The sequence below is a fragment of the Lepidochelys kempii genome, chromosome 6 (assembly GCF_965140285.1).
Source record: "Lepidochelys kempii isolate rLepKem1 chromosome 6, rLepKem1.hap1, whole genome shotgun sequence".
NCBI lineage: Eukaryota > Metazoa > Chordata > Testudines > Cheloniidae > Lepidochelys > Lepidochelys kempii.
In genome coordinates this window covers 72,397,413-72,410,284 of record NC_136385.1, presented here as the reverse complement: position 1 = coordinate 72,410,284, position 12,872 = coordinate 72,397,413, and positions in this window count along the sequence as shown.

Genomic DNA, 12,872 nt, shown 5'->3' with positions numbered 1-12,872 from the left:
AATTCTTTCTCTTGATATGCCAGTCTCCCCAGGGTATGGAAATTCATATGTCTGGTCATCTGCGTGAAGACATGTTGTTGCCTTCCATCCTGGGTCTTTTTCCAGTGGGGTTCCAGAGGATTGACCGACACTATTTAATATTTTTATCTATGACCTAGAAGAGAAAACAAAATCACTGATAAAGTTTGCAGATGATACACAAATTGGGGGATGTGGTAAATAATGAAGAGAATAGGTCACTGATTCAGAGTCACCTGGATTGCTTGATAAATTGAGGGCAAACAATGTATTTTAACGTCACTAAATATAAATGCCTTCATCTAGGAACCAGGAACGTAGGCCTCACAGGATGGGGGATATTATCCTGGGAAGCAGTGATCTGGAAGATTTTGGGGCTCTTGGTGGATAATCAGCTGAACACTAGCTCCCAGTGCGCCATCTAACATTTTGACAGATTAAAGGAGACGCAACAAAGTCCACGAGTGGTGCTTAGCAATGGTATGGGAAAAGAACCCAATGCACAAGCGGCAAACCTTCCAGTGGCTACAGGTCCACTTGCGAGATGGAGGTTGAAGCATACTCTGCTTCCTGGCTTGCCTGCAGGCCTCAGCCTGGGCTCTGTGATGGCACTCCACAGTGACTGCACCAGCTTTAATCTGTCTTCTTCAAACTGAGGAATTGTGGGCAGGATTTTCCCAGTGGGAATGCTGAATTTCTTAAGACCTTGCTTGACCTTGTTGCTGTATTGGCACTTTGGCCTTCCTCTGTGTCGCAGGCAGTTCTTAAGAGCACAGCCTTTGGCATGCAGTCCATGTGTCCTAAACAGCAAAGCCTGCGAACATCCAGCGTAGTCTGCATAGACTGTAGGCTGGTTCTCTCAAGGATCTCGTTGTTGGTGATCTGTTGGTTCTAAGTAACTCCAAGGATTTTTCTAAGATATCGGAGATGGAAACGGTTCAATCTTTGCTCCTGCTTGGAGTATGTAACCCAGCTTTCACAATCCTAAAGGAGGGTACAAAGGACACCAGCCTGATACATGGACACCTTTATGTTCAGGATTAGTAACTTGTTGCTCCAAACACTTGATGTAAATTTGCCAAAAGTGACAGAAGCTTTGCTGATTCTAGCATCAAGTTCTCTATCAAGGTTAAGTGAGCTGGTGTCATAAATATAAAGGGAAGGGTAAACACCTTTAAAATCCCTCCTGGCCAGAGGAAAAACCCTTTAACCCTTTACAGGTGAAGAAGCTAGGATAACCTCGCTGGCACCTGACTACAATGACCTGACCAATGAGAAGAGAAGATACTTTCAAAAGCTGGGGGGAGGGAAAAACAAAGCCTCTGTCTGTGTGATGCTTTTGCCAGGGACAGAACAGGAATGGAGTCTTAGAACTTAGTAAGTAATCTAGCTAGATATGCGGTAGATTCTGTTTGTTTAAATGGCTGAGAAAATAAGCTGTGCTCAATGGAATGGATATTCCTGTTTGCGTCTTTTTGTAACTTCAGGTTTTGCCTAGAGGGATTCTGTGTTTTGAATCTGATTACCCTGTAAGGTATTTACCATCCTGATTTTACAGAGGTGATTCTTTTTACTTTCTTCTGTCAAAATTCTTCTTTTAGGAAACTGAATGCTTTTTCATTGTGCTTAAGATCCAAGGGTTTGGGTCTGTGGTCACCTATGCAAATTGGTGAGGATTTTTATCAAACCTTCCCCAGGAAGGAGGGGTAATGTTTGGGAGGATTTTGGGGGGGGAAAGACGTTTCCAAACGGATTCTTTCCTAATAAAATAATACCGGTTAGATGTTTGGTGGTGGCAGCAATAAAGTCCAAGGGCAAAAGGTAAAATAGTTTGTACCTTGGGGAAGTTTTAATCTAAGCTGGTAAAAGTAAGCTTAAAAGGTTTTCATGCAGGTCCCCACATCTGTACCCTAGCGTTCAGAGTGTGGAAGGAACCTTGACAGCTGGTAAGAATTGAGCCGAGATAGCAGAAGAGATCCATGTTATCCAGAGCTTCATTGACATCAATTTTAGGTGGAAAGGTGGTATCTTGTGACATAACTGTTTTATTGATACTGATTACCATGCCAAACTTGGTGTATACATCAGATAACTTGTTCATCATGACCTGCAATTCATCAGGTGAATTAGAGACTAATACAGCATGTATAGAAAAACAGATTCTGAATAGTGTGCTGGGTGACATGCCTTCTGCTCTGGAACCATCTGCTAAACAAGCTGCTGTCCATCCTTGATTCAATTAGTATGCCAGATTGATCATTTCCAAAGGCGTACTTAAGAAGAATAGAGAAGAAGATGCCAAAGCTGGTGGCTGATGCAGCCTTGCTTCATACCAATATCAATACTAAACTCTGTTTCATTTTCATACTATATGGTTGTCTTCATTCCCTTGTGGAACTCCTTCAATAGAGAGGATCTTTTTGTGAACACCCAGTTTCAACAGAATCTTATAGATGCCGTTCCTGCTAACCACATTTGAAGGCCTTTTGTAGGTCATCGAATGCTGTGTAGAGAGATGCCTGTTCACGCCATTTTTTCTTGGAACAAGTGCAATGTGAAGGACATGTCAGTCATGGAGCATTTAGCTCTGAACCCACTCTGGCTGTCAGGGTAGACTCTCTCAGCAAAGACTTAGTCTTTTCAGCAGGACCCTTTTAAGCATCTTGCTGAGCAGATATCACTCAATAGTTGTTGCAGACTGCTCTGTCCCCTTTATTTTTATATAGAGTAATTGTCACATTTTTCAGATCCTGGGGTATGTGGTTTCCTTCCCAACAGGCACAGAGAAGTGCCTAGTTGTCACTTGCTAGCTTCCTTCCCTCTGCCTTTAGGAGCTGGAGAGGTATTGGATAGTTGTCTGCTGCTGTCCCAGATGCAATCTCTTTGATAGCTTTCTCTACATCTTCAAGAGTTGGTGTCTGGTCCAGCTCCTGCATCGTTGGAAGATGGGGAATGGCAGCTAAGGCAGTATCACAGATAATGACATCCTTTGAATAGAGTTCTTTGTAATGTTCAGTCCATCGGTCAAGTTGTTCTTGCCTATCAGCCTTGGTAGCATCTGCCAGTGTGACGCTGTAGCCAAAACAGCAAATGCGATCCTTGTATGCATAAACGGGAAACTCAAGTAAGAGTAAAGATGTAATTTTACTCTGTAATTGGTTCTGGTGTGGCTGCTGTTGGAATACTGTGTCCAGTTCTGGTGCTCAAAATTCAAGGATGTTGATAAATTGGGGAGGGTTCAGCAAAGAGCACTGAGATTGACTGAAGAATTGGAAAACATGCCTTAGATTTCCATCAACCTATCTATAAGGCATGTTTGACTGAAGGATTAGAAATCTATCACTATTTTAGTATAACAAAGAGAAAGTATGCCAGGTCACTTTAGCAGGCTCAAGAAGGCCCTTATTTATGGGCATTGCTATTCTACCCAATGTTGCAGCATGGATAATCACCAACAATTTGTTTGTCCTGAATAACTTCAAGAGGAATGTCCAGAGTCTCAGCAGTCCTCTTGAGGAGATCATGAAAAATCTTAAACTCATCCTGAGATGTTGAAGAAGGTGGATTTATGGCCTTATTGGGAGAAGAGGAAGTGGCTCCTTGAGAAGTTGGTAGCTCCTGGTCTAGGGCAGGTTGGTCATCCACACTCATGTACTCTTCCTATACCTGCTAAGGTTGGGGAAGCAGAGCAGATGGAGGAGGTTGTAGCTGACTCCTTGGAGAAGGGGATGTCAGTTAAGAAAATGAAAGAGGTTTTCTGGCATAAGAGTTTTTATACTCCAGTGAGACCAATACTGCTCCAGCTGGTAGCAAAACTGTGGAAGTGGGCACAGAGTTACTAAGAAGGGTATGTGTTGGGGTCTGCCTGTCTTTCTAGGCCTCTCATCTCCCTGTTAGTCTCCCATTGGGTCACCCAGGGTGGAGATTGAGGTTTGGAGGAGGGAGATCCCCCCCCCTGCCCCGTGCATACAGGAGTGGAGGACATCTAGGAGTAAGGTTTCAGAGTGGTAGCCATGTTAGTCTGTATCCTCAGAAAGAACGGGGAGTACTTGTGGCACCTTAAAGACTAACAAATTTATTTGAGCTTAAGCTTTTGTGGGCTAAAGCCCTCTTCATCAGATGCATGCAGTGGAAAATACAGTAGGAAGATATAATTTTTTTTAGTGTGTGTGTGTGTGTGTGTGTATATATATATATAAAATACAAACACTGAGAGAGAGAACATGAAAAAATAGGGGTGGCCATACCAACTATCCTCAGGCCCTATGCTACCAGCTCCTAGCTATCTTTGAGACACCACTGACTTCCTGAGGAAACTACAATGCATTGGTGATCTTCCAGAAAACACCATCCTGGCCACTATGGATGTAGAAGCCCTCTACACCAACATTCCACACAAAGATGGACTACAAGCCATCAGGACAGTATCCCCGATAATGTCACAGCAAACCTGGTGGCTGAACTTTGACTTTGTCCTCACCCACAACTATTTCACGTTTTGGGGACAACGTAAACCTTCAAGTCAGCAGCACTGCTATGGGTACCCGCATGGCCCCACAGTATGCCAATATTTTTATGGCTGTCTTAGAACAATGCTTCCTCAGCTCTCATCCCCTAATGCCCCTACTCTACTTGCACTACATTGATGACATCTTCATCTTCATCATCTGGACCCATGGAAAAGAAGCCCTTGAGGAATTCCACCATGATTTCAACAGTTTCCATCCCACCATCAACCTCAGCCTGGACCAGTCCACACAAGAGATCCACTTCCTGGACACTACAGTGCTAATAAGTGATGGTCACATAAATACCGCCCTATACCAGAAACCTACTGACCACTATACTTACCTACATGCCTTCAGCTTTCATCCAGACCACACCACATGATCCATTGTCTACAGCCAAGCTCCAAAATACAATCACATTTGCTCCAACCCCTCAGACAGAGACAGACACCTACAAGATCTCTATCAAGCATTCTTACAACTACAATACCCACCTGCTGGAGTGAAGAAACAGATTGACAGAGCCAGAAGTCACGTAATACAAGACAGGCCCAACAAAGAAAGTAACAGAACGCCACTGAGCATCACCTTCAGCCCCCAACTAAAACCTCTCCAGATCCTGAAGGACGATCCCTCACTCTCACAGATCTTGGAAGACAGGCCAGTCCTTGCTAACAGACAGCCCCCCCAATCTGAAGCAAATACTCACCAGCAACCACACAACAAAAACACTAACCCAGGTGTGACGCACCCTATGTGATTTTATAAAAATATGCTAATGTGTGACTATAATGTAACTGGAATATGCTTCACGCAAAAGGTCTCTTGTAAGGTATCATTACAAAGCTAATAATCTATTGAGTGTGGTCATCCTATTTGTATAAATGTGTCATTCTTGTATCTGAAACTAGAAATATGAAATATAACTCTGAGGGACTATTGTAATTGTGCAAAGTGTGGGCCATTTAATTGTGGTTTGGAATCTTGATGGCTCCCATGAACCAGGACAATTGACTGTGGATGGCTCTGTTTGCACGCAGACCTTCCTGTGAGTCAGGCTGGGAGGAATGAAGACTTGGAGTCTTACAGTGACATGTGATCATGTCACCTGAACTGGAATCCATCTTTAACCTGGTGTTTTTCCGTTGAGAAGGAGGGGTGGGAACCCAGAGGGACAAAGGATTCCTGCCTTATGCAAAAGATATATAAGTGGGTGGAACAGAACAAGTGGGAAGCCAGCATGAGGAATCCCCTAGCTACCACCTGAGCTGGAACAAGGGCTGTACCAGGGGAAAGGATTGTGCCCAGACTAGAAAGGTGTCCGATCTGTGAAAGAAACTTATTGAAACATCTCTAAGGGTGAGATTTTATCTGTATTCAGTTTTTATTACTGTACTAGACTTAGACTTCTGTGTTTTATTTTATTTTGCTTGGTAATTCACTTTGTTCTGTCTGTTACTACTTGGAACCACTTACACCCTACTTTCTGTATTTAATAAAATCACTTTTTACTTATTAATTAACCCAGAGTATGTATTAATACTGTATAAGCTTTATACAGGGCAAAATGGATTTATTTAGGGTTTGGACCCCATTGGGAATTGGGCATCTGAGTGTTAAAGACAGGAACACGTCTGTAAGCTGCTTTCAGTTAAGCCAACAGCTGTTAGGGGACATGGTTCAGACCTGGGTCTGGGTTTGCAGCAGGCTAGCGGGTCTGGCTCAAACCAGGCAGGGCACTGAAGTCCTAAGGTGCCAGGGCAGGAAAGCAGGAGCAGAAGTAGTCTTGGCACATCAGGTGGCAGCGCCCAGGGGGTTTCTATGATCCAACCCGTCACACCAGGAACCTATCCTTGCAACAAAGCCCGTTGCCAATTCTGTCCACATATCTATTCAAGGGACACCATCATAGGAACTAATCACATCAGCCACTCTATCAGAGGCTCATTCACCTGCACATCTACCAATGTGATATATGCCATTATGTGCCAGCAAATCCCCCACTGCCATGTACATTGGCCGAACTGGACAGTCTCTACACAAAAGAATAAATGGATACAAATCTGACATCAAGAATTATAATATTCAAAAACCAGTCGGAGAACACTTCAACCTCCCTGAATACTCAATTACAGACCTAAAAGTCGCAATTATTCAACAAAAAAACTTCAAAAACAGACTCCAGTGAGAAACAGCAGAACTAGAATTAATCTGCAAACTGGACACCATTAAATTAGGCTTGAATAAAGACTGGGAGTGGGTGAGTCATTACATAACTGAAAACTATTTCCCCATGCTAATTTTCCCCCTACTGTTACTCACACCTTCTTGTCAACTGTTTGAGAAGGGCCATCCTGATTATCAATACAAAAGTTTTTTTCCCTCCTGCTGATAATAGCCCATCTTAATCGATTGGTCTTGTTAAGAGTTGGTATGGCAACCCTCATTTTTTCATGTTCTGTGGGTGTGTATGTGTGTGTATATATATAATCTTATATGTGTGTATATATATAATCTTCCTACTGTATTTTCCCCTGCATGGAATTTAAATTTAAATTAAATTAGATTAAATTTGTTAATCTCTAAGGTGCCATAAGTACTCCTCGATCTAGGAGTAAGTTTCTTCCAGCTGAGGAGCAGTCCTGTCCAGGATATGGGGTCTGTACAGTGTGGGATGGACTGAGGCCAAAGGGGAGAGCTGGTTAAAGATCACTTCTGTCCAATGATCTAGAAAAAGGGACTTGGGTATTGGACTGATTGATAGTACTGCTGGTACTATAAATGGTTTTGTAGCTGAGATCTGGTACTGGAGTAGGGATGGATGCTGAGGAAATGATTGGTACCAGAGGCTAGATGGTAGCTTCCATAGGTCTCCTTGCTGGGGTAGGCACCGGAACATTCTGTGCTGACACCGTGCCTGAGGCAGTGCAGTCCTTCCAGCATGAAGAAGCTGCCAGTGTCGAGTTACCCTTAGGTGTTGAGACGCTAGGGAGAATGTTTAGACTGTGAACTCTCGGAAAGGACACCCAAGGAGATGTCTGTCTTAGGGTTGGTGAGGGTGATCTGGGTCTGAATTCCTGACCAGAGCAGTTCTTCCTTCCTCCCTCTCGTGCCACAGACATGGTAGCCGAGTGAGAGCTATTCAAGGATACTGCATGAGAGGTGTAGGTAGTAGTGCACGTAGCCAATGCTGAGTGTCTGTCTTGGTGGCTGTGAACTGAGGTTGTATGGATTTCTCCATCAAGAACAATTTCAGCCTCACCTTTGGGTTCTTTTCTAGAAGGACCTTTCAAGAAGTGGCATATGGAGCTGTGATCTGGAATGTGCCCCTCTGTCAAGACCAAGATGTGGATGGTCTGACCTAGTGGTCAAAACAGGAATTGGGAGCCAGGCTGGGTCAGATACCAGGAGGTCAGAGTCCTAGATAGGTCGGGGGCAAACCAAGAGTAGAGTGTCAGGAGGCAGGCAGGGTCAGGTTACTAGAAGATAAAAAGCAAGAGACAAACTTGAGAGCAGAACCATGGATTGATAACCAGAGTCAGACCACATCGGGGTATGAGGAAGTCAAGCCAGGGGATCAGGAACAGGAAGCACAAGGCAGACAGTCCAGAGCAAGGTGGATTCCAGTTGCATGGACAACTTTCTGTTCCAGTGCTCTGTTTAAATAGGGGCTGTGGACCAGTCAGAACCCACAGCGTTCTGCCAATCTGCTCCCAGCACTGGGGTTGGCTGTCTGAGTTCAGCTCCTATTCTGACAACAGTTAGCAGGTCCCTAGGTGGCAGGTTGGAACCTGCTAGTTCTAAAGCGCCCTGTGGACCAGGGTTTGAGATCCACAGTCCCTGACGCTGTCTCCCAGGCAGATGAGGCATCTGGAGTGTTCATGAATGGCTGTGGTGGAATTACATGAGTCAGGTCTTAAAACTGGGAGATTTGGAGTTCACCATAATGAAAGCAATGGGCAAGAATGAAGAAAAGTAAATAAGGAAAGAATTCACAAAGTGAATGGAAACTGTTACGTTGCATGGAGGCACAGATGCTCCTGATATTTTCTCACACCATGGGTGACGGGAAGGAACTGAGTGATGAATGCAGCTGCCCTACCCCTTATGCCTTCAGCTACCATAGCTGTGAGAGCCTAGGGCTGCAGCTGTGGCTACAACGGACACTCCTACTCAAAAAGAACGAGGAGTACTTGTGGCACCTTAGAGACTAACAAATTTATTTGGGCATAAGCTTTTGCGGGCTAAAACTCACTTCATCGGATGCATGCAGTGGAAAATACAGTAGGAAGATATATATACACACATACATACTTTATTTATATATACGCACACAGAGGGAACATGAAAAAATGGGGGTGGCCATAGCAACTCTAATGAGACTAATAAATTAAGGTGGGATATTATCAGCAGGAAAAAAAACTATTGTAGTGATAATCAGGGTGGCCCATTTCAAACAGTTGACAAGAAGGTGTGAGTAACAGTACGGGAAAAATTACCATGGGGAAATAGTTTTTAGTTTGTGTAATGACCCATCCACTCCCAGTCTTTATTCAGGCCTAAGTTAATGGTGTCCAGTTTGCAGGTTAATTCCAGTTCTGCAGTTTCTCATTGGAGTCTGTTTTTGAAGTTGTTTTTGTTGAAGAATTGCAACTTTTAGGTCTGTAATTGAATGTCCAGGGAGGTTGAAGTGTTCTCCAACTGGTTTCAATCAATCACAGCAGTGCCTATCTACCAGTAAGTGTAGACATGGCCTTAGTTTGCTGACAGTGTAGAGAAGAGCTGGCTGACCTGTCAGGATCAGAAGTCATTGGTGTCCAGTATTGAACTGCATTACTCTTCCTCAAATTTACCATATGTTACTGAAGGTCACCTGTGAGCTGTCTAAATATAGTTCAGAGGCCCTCTGGGGACTTTGTCTCTGCATGTATACAATTGCCCTCACAATGGGATCTGGCTCCTGTTGTGGGTGATGGTGTGATAAGATCTAGCTCTTATGGCAGGCTGACTTAAAGATATAAAGTATTGTTTCCCATCTGAGCTATAATGCAGTGTCTGGTTCCAGAGAACTGTTATCTCCACCCACACTGTTGAAAATCCCTTTCAGAATCAGCCATGTTCCCAAATATGTTTCTGAATTTAGAGAACATATTGGTGGGTGACTTATGTTAACTATTACAAACTATTTACTTCTCTCCACCCTGGAATTTTAAAAGGTGGTGTTTATCTTAAGATCTGGATAGTTTTAAAAATCCCAGTATCGTTCCATGGAGAACGTTTCCATGGGGAAACGGAATAGTTGCTCATTTAATCAGGAGAGCTATGAGTTACTGGAATTCACATACACTCAACCTCCTGGCTCAGAGTTCTGAGTCCTCCATTTTACATGAAATATATGAACATTCCGATGTTACAGAATTACAATTGCAAGCACAGCACTAAACTAAGCCATTACCAGATGGCTTGTAAAAATGGGATTGTAGCCACTCTCCCAGGGATGTTGAAAGGCTTGCTTAATGCTTATCAGAGGTTTTTGAGATTATCAGCTGAAAAAATCACATAAAAGAAAAAATATTAAGTTATTAAAATTAGAATTAAACAATGGGGAGGAGGTGGTATTGGTTTGTGTACATGAATAGTGCTGGGACAAGTCAATGGTGGAGACACTTCTTTTCTTTGTTTTGGAAGTGTCAGATGCTTAAACTTTTTTCCCTCCAGGCTTCACTACATATTTTTGCTGTATAAGACCAATGTGCTTGAACACCCTGTTTTGTAGTTTTGGAATAATTTGAGTTGATCAGAAATGGATTAAAAATCATTAATTCTCAGACTGAAAGCCTAAAAGAGTCTCAATACTAGGACATATTTCAAAGGGGATGAATAACTTGATAATTACTACTAACATTGATGCCATAGTTATGCATGCTATAGCTAAACTCCTTGAGTTTTTAATTTTGCCTGGATGTAAGATTTCTCATGGTATTTTAGTACTTCATGGCATTGACCAGGCTCAGAAGCATGTGAAAATGAGGAACAGTTAGTTCCATTTGTATTTTTCACACCTCTTTCCTCAAGTGCTTTTGATTGTAAAAATCAGGTTTAACATTATTTTACTGCCGAGGCAGGCAAGATTCTGTACTTTGGCTGATGGTATATTCTGTAATTTGCAGAAAGTGCTGAAAAGTGTTCATTTTGATGTGACTGATGTGTCTAGGAATTAAAATTCCTGGCAAAAATTTTTTTCTTACACCAGGGAAATATAGGTTCTATTCATGTCTGTTTTGGGAAGCTCAGTTTCATCAGTTCATTTTCAGTTAGTGAACTTTCAGCTGTAATGATCAAATAGACCATTCCCCACGTAAACTCTGAACGTTGGGGGATGCGTGCATGCATGTATGAGAGTGCAAAGCCAAAATCCAACATAATCAGGGCAAAAAAAAAGCCATGAAAAACTTGTCATAAGTCTAGCATCAACATTGTCAACTGACATGTAAACATATTAAACAAATGTTACACTTACTGCATCTCACTAAAGTGGGTTATCCATTATCCCCTCCCTACCTATCTTACAGTTTATTCGATGTGGCCAAAACCCCACAATTCTACAATCAAAGACTAGGACAACTTTGGGTAAAAGCCCGTCCTGGCTCAGTGGTGAAGTGAAGTCATCAATTAGAAGTAAAAGAAAAATATATCAGATGGGGGGGAAAAAAAGGTGAAATAGATAGTGATCACCATAAATTAGATATTAATGAAGTACAGAGAGTGGATAAAGGAAGCTAAACCCATAAGGGAAAAATAAATGACTGGTGGGGTGAGGATGATGACGAGTTTGTCTATTAGGAACAAAATAATCCTAGCAATAGTATGGACTCATTACTTGATAGAGACTGTAAAATTGTTAAAAATGATGCAGGAAAAGCAGGTGTGTTCAATACATATTTCTGTTCTGTATTTTGAAAGAAGCAGGATGATATACTTGTATCACATAAGGAGATGGAGGAGACTTTCCAGTTCATAGTAACTAAGGAGGATGTTAAATAACATCTGTTAGGGATAAAGATTTTTATATTAATAGGTTGGGATAACTTGCAGTTCAGAGTTACCAAAGCATTGACTGAGGAGCCCTCTGGCCTGCTAATGTTAATTTTTACTAAATCTTGGAATAATTGGGGAAATTCTAGAAGACTGGAAAAGTGACAATGTGCCAACTTTCAAAAAAGGCAAGTGGGATACCCTGGGCCACCTATAGCTGGTTAGCCTGGTACAAACACTGGGCAAAATAATAGAAAAGTCAATATGGGATTAAACTGATAAAGAATAGGAATATAATGCCATTCAACATGGTTTTAATATGACCTGTTTTCCATAAACAAACCTAATTTCATGCTTTGAGCGTACTGCATTGGTTGATGAAATTAACCACAAAGATGTAATATACTTAGATCTTAGTAAGGGGTTTGACTTAGTATTGCATGACATTCTGATTAAAAAATTAGCAATGTAAAATATCACTAAAGCACACACTAAATAGATTAAGAACTGGCTAGCTGAAAGAGCTCAAAAAGTAGTTTAATGGGAATCATTGTTGAATGGAGTGTTTCTAGTGAGGTTCCACAGGGAGGTTACTAGGTCAGATGGTGGTCAACAAGTTCATCAATGATCTGGAAGTAAATATAAAATCACTGCTGATAAAATTGGATGAGGCAGAGTGGTACATAAGGAGGACGACAAGGTCAGTCAGAGACAGTGATCTGGATCACTTGGTAGGCTGAGCTCATTCAAACAAAATGCGTTTTCAATACAGCCAAATGCAAAGTTGTATATCTAGGAACAAAGAATATAGGCCACACCTGCAGAATGGGAGGCAGCATCTTTGAAAGCAGTGACTCTGAAAGGGATTTAGAGCTGATGATAATCAATACTACTTTCATCCATAGATCTCAGAGTTTTACAAAGGAGGTAAGTATCCTCATTTTACAGGTGGGGAAACCGAGGCAAAGAATGACAAAGTGACTCGCTCAAAGTCACCCCTCAGGCCCGTGGTAAAGTCATAACTAGAACCCAGCTCTCTGAAGTCCCAGTCCGCTATTCCATCCACTAGGTCACACTGCTGCATAGCAGACAAGCAACTCAAGTGAGCTCCCCAGGTGATGCTGTGGCAACAAGGGCTACTGTGATCCTTGGATGCATAAATAGGGGAGTAGTGAGGTGATTTTACCTCTGCACACAGCACTGGTGAGACCGATTCTGGAATACTACGTACAGTTCTGGTGTCCCCATTTTAAAAAGGATGTTGAAGAATTAGGGAGGGTGAGAGAAAGCCAGGCTAATGATTTGAAGGCT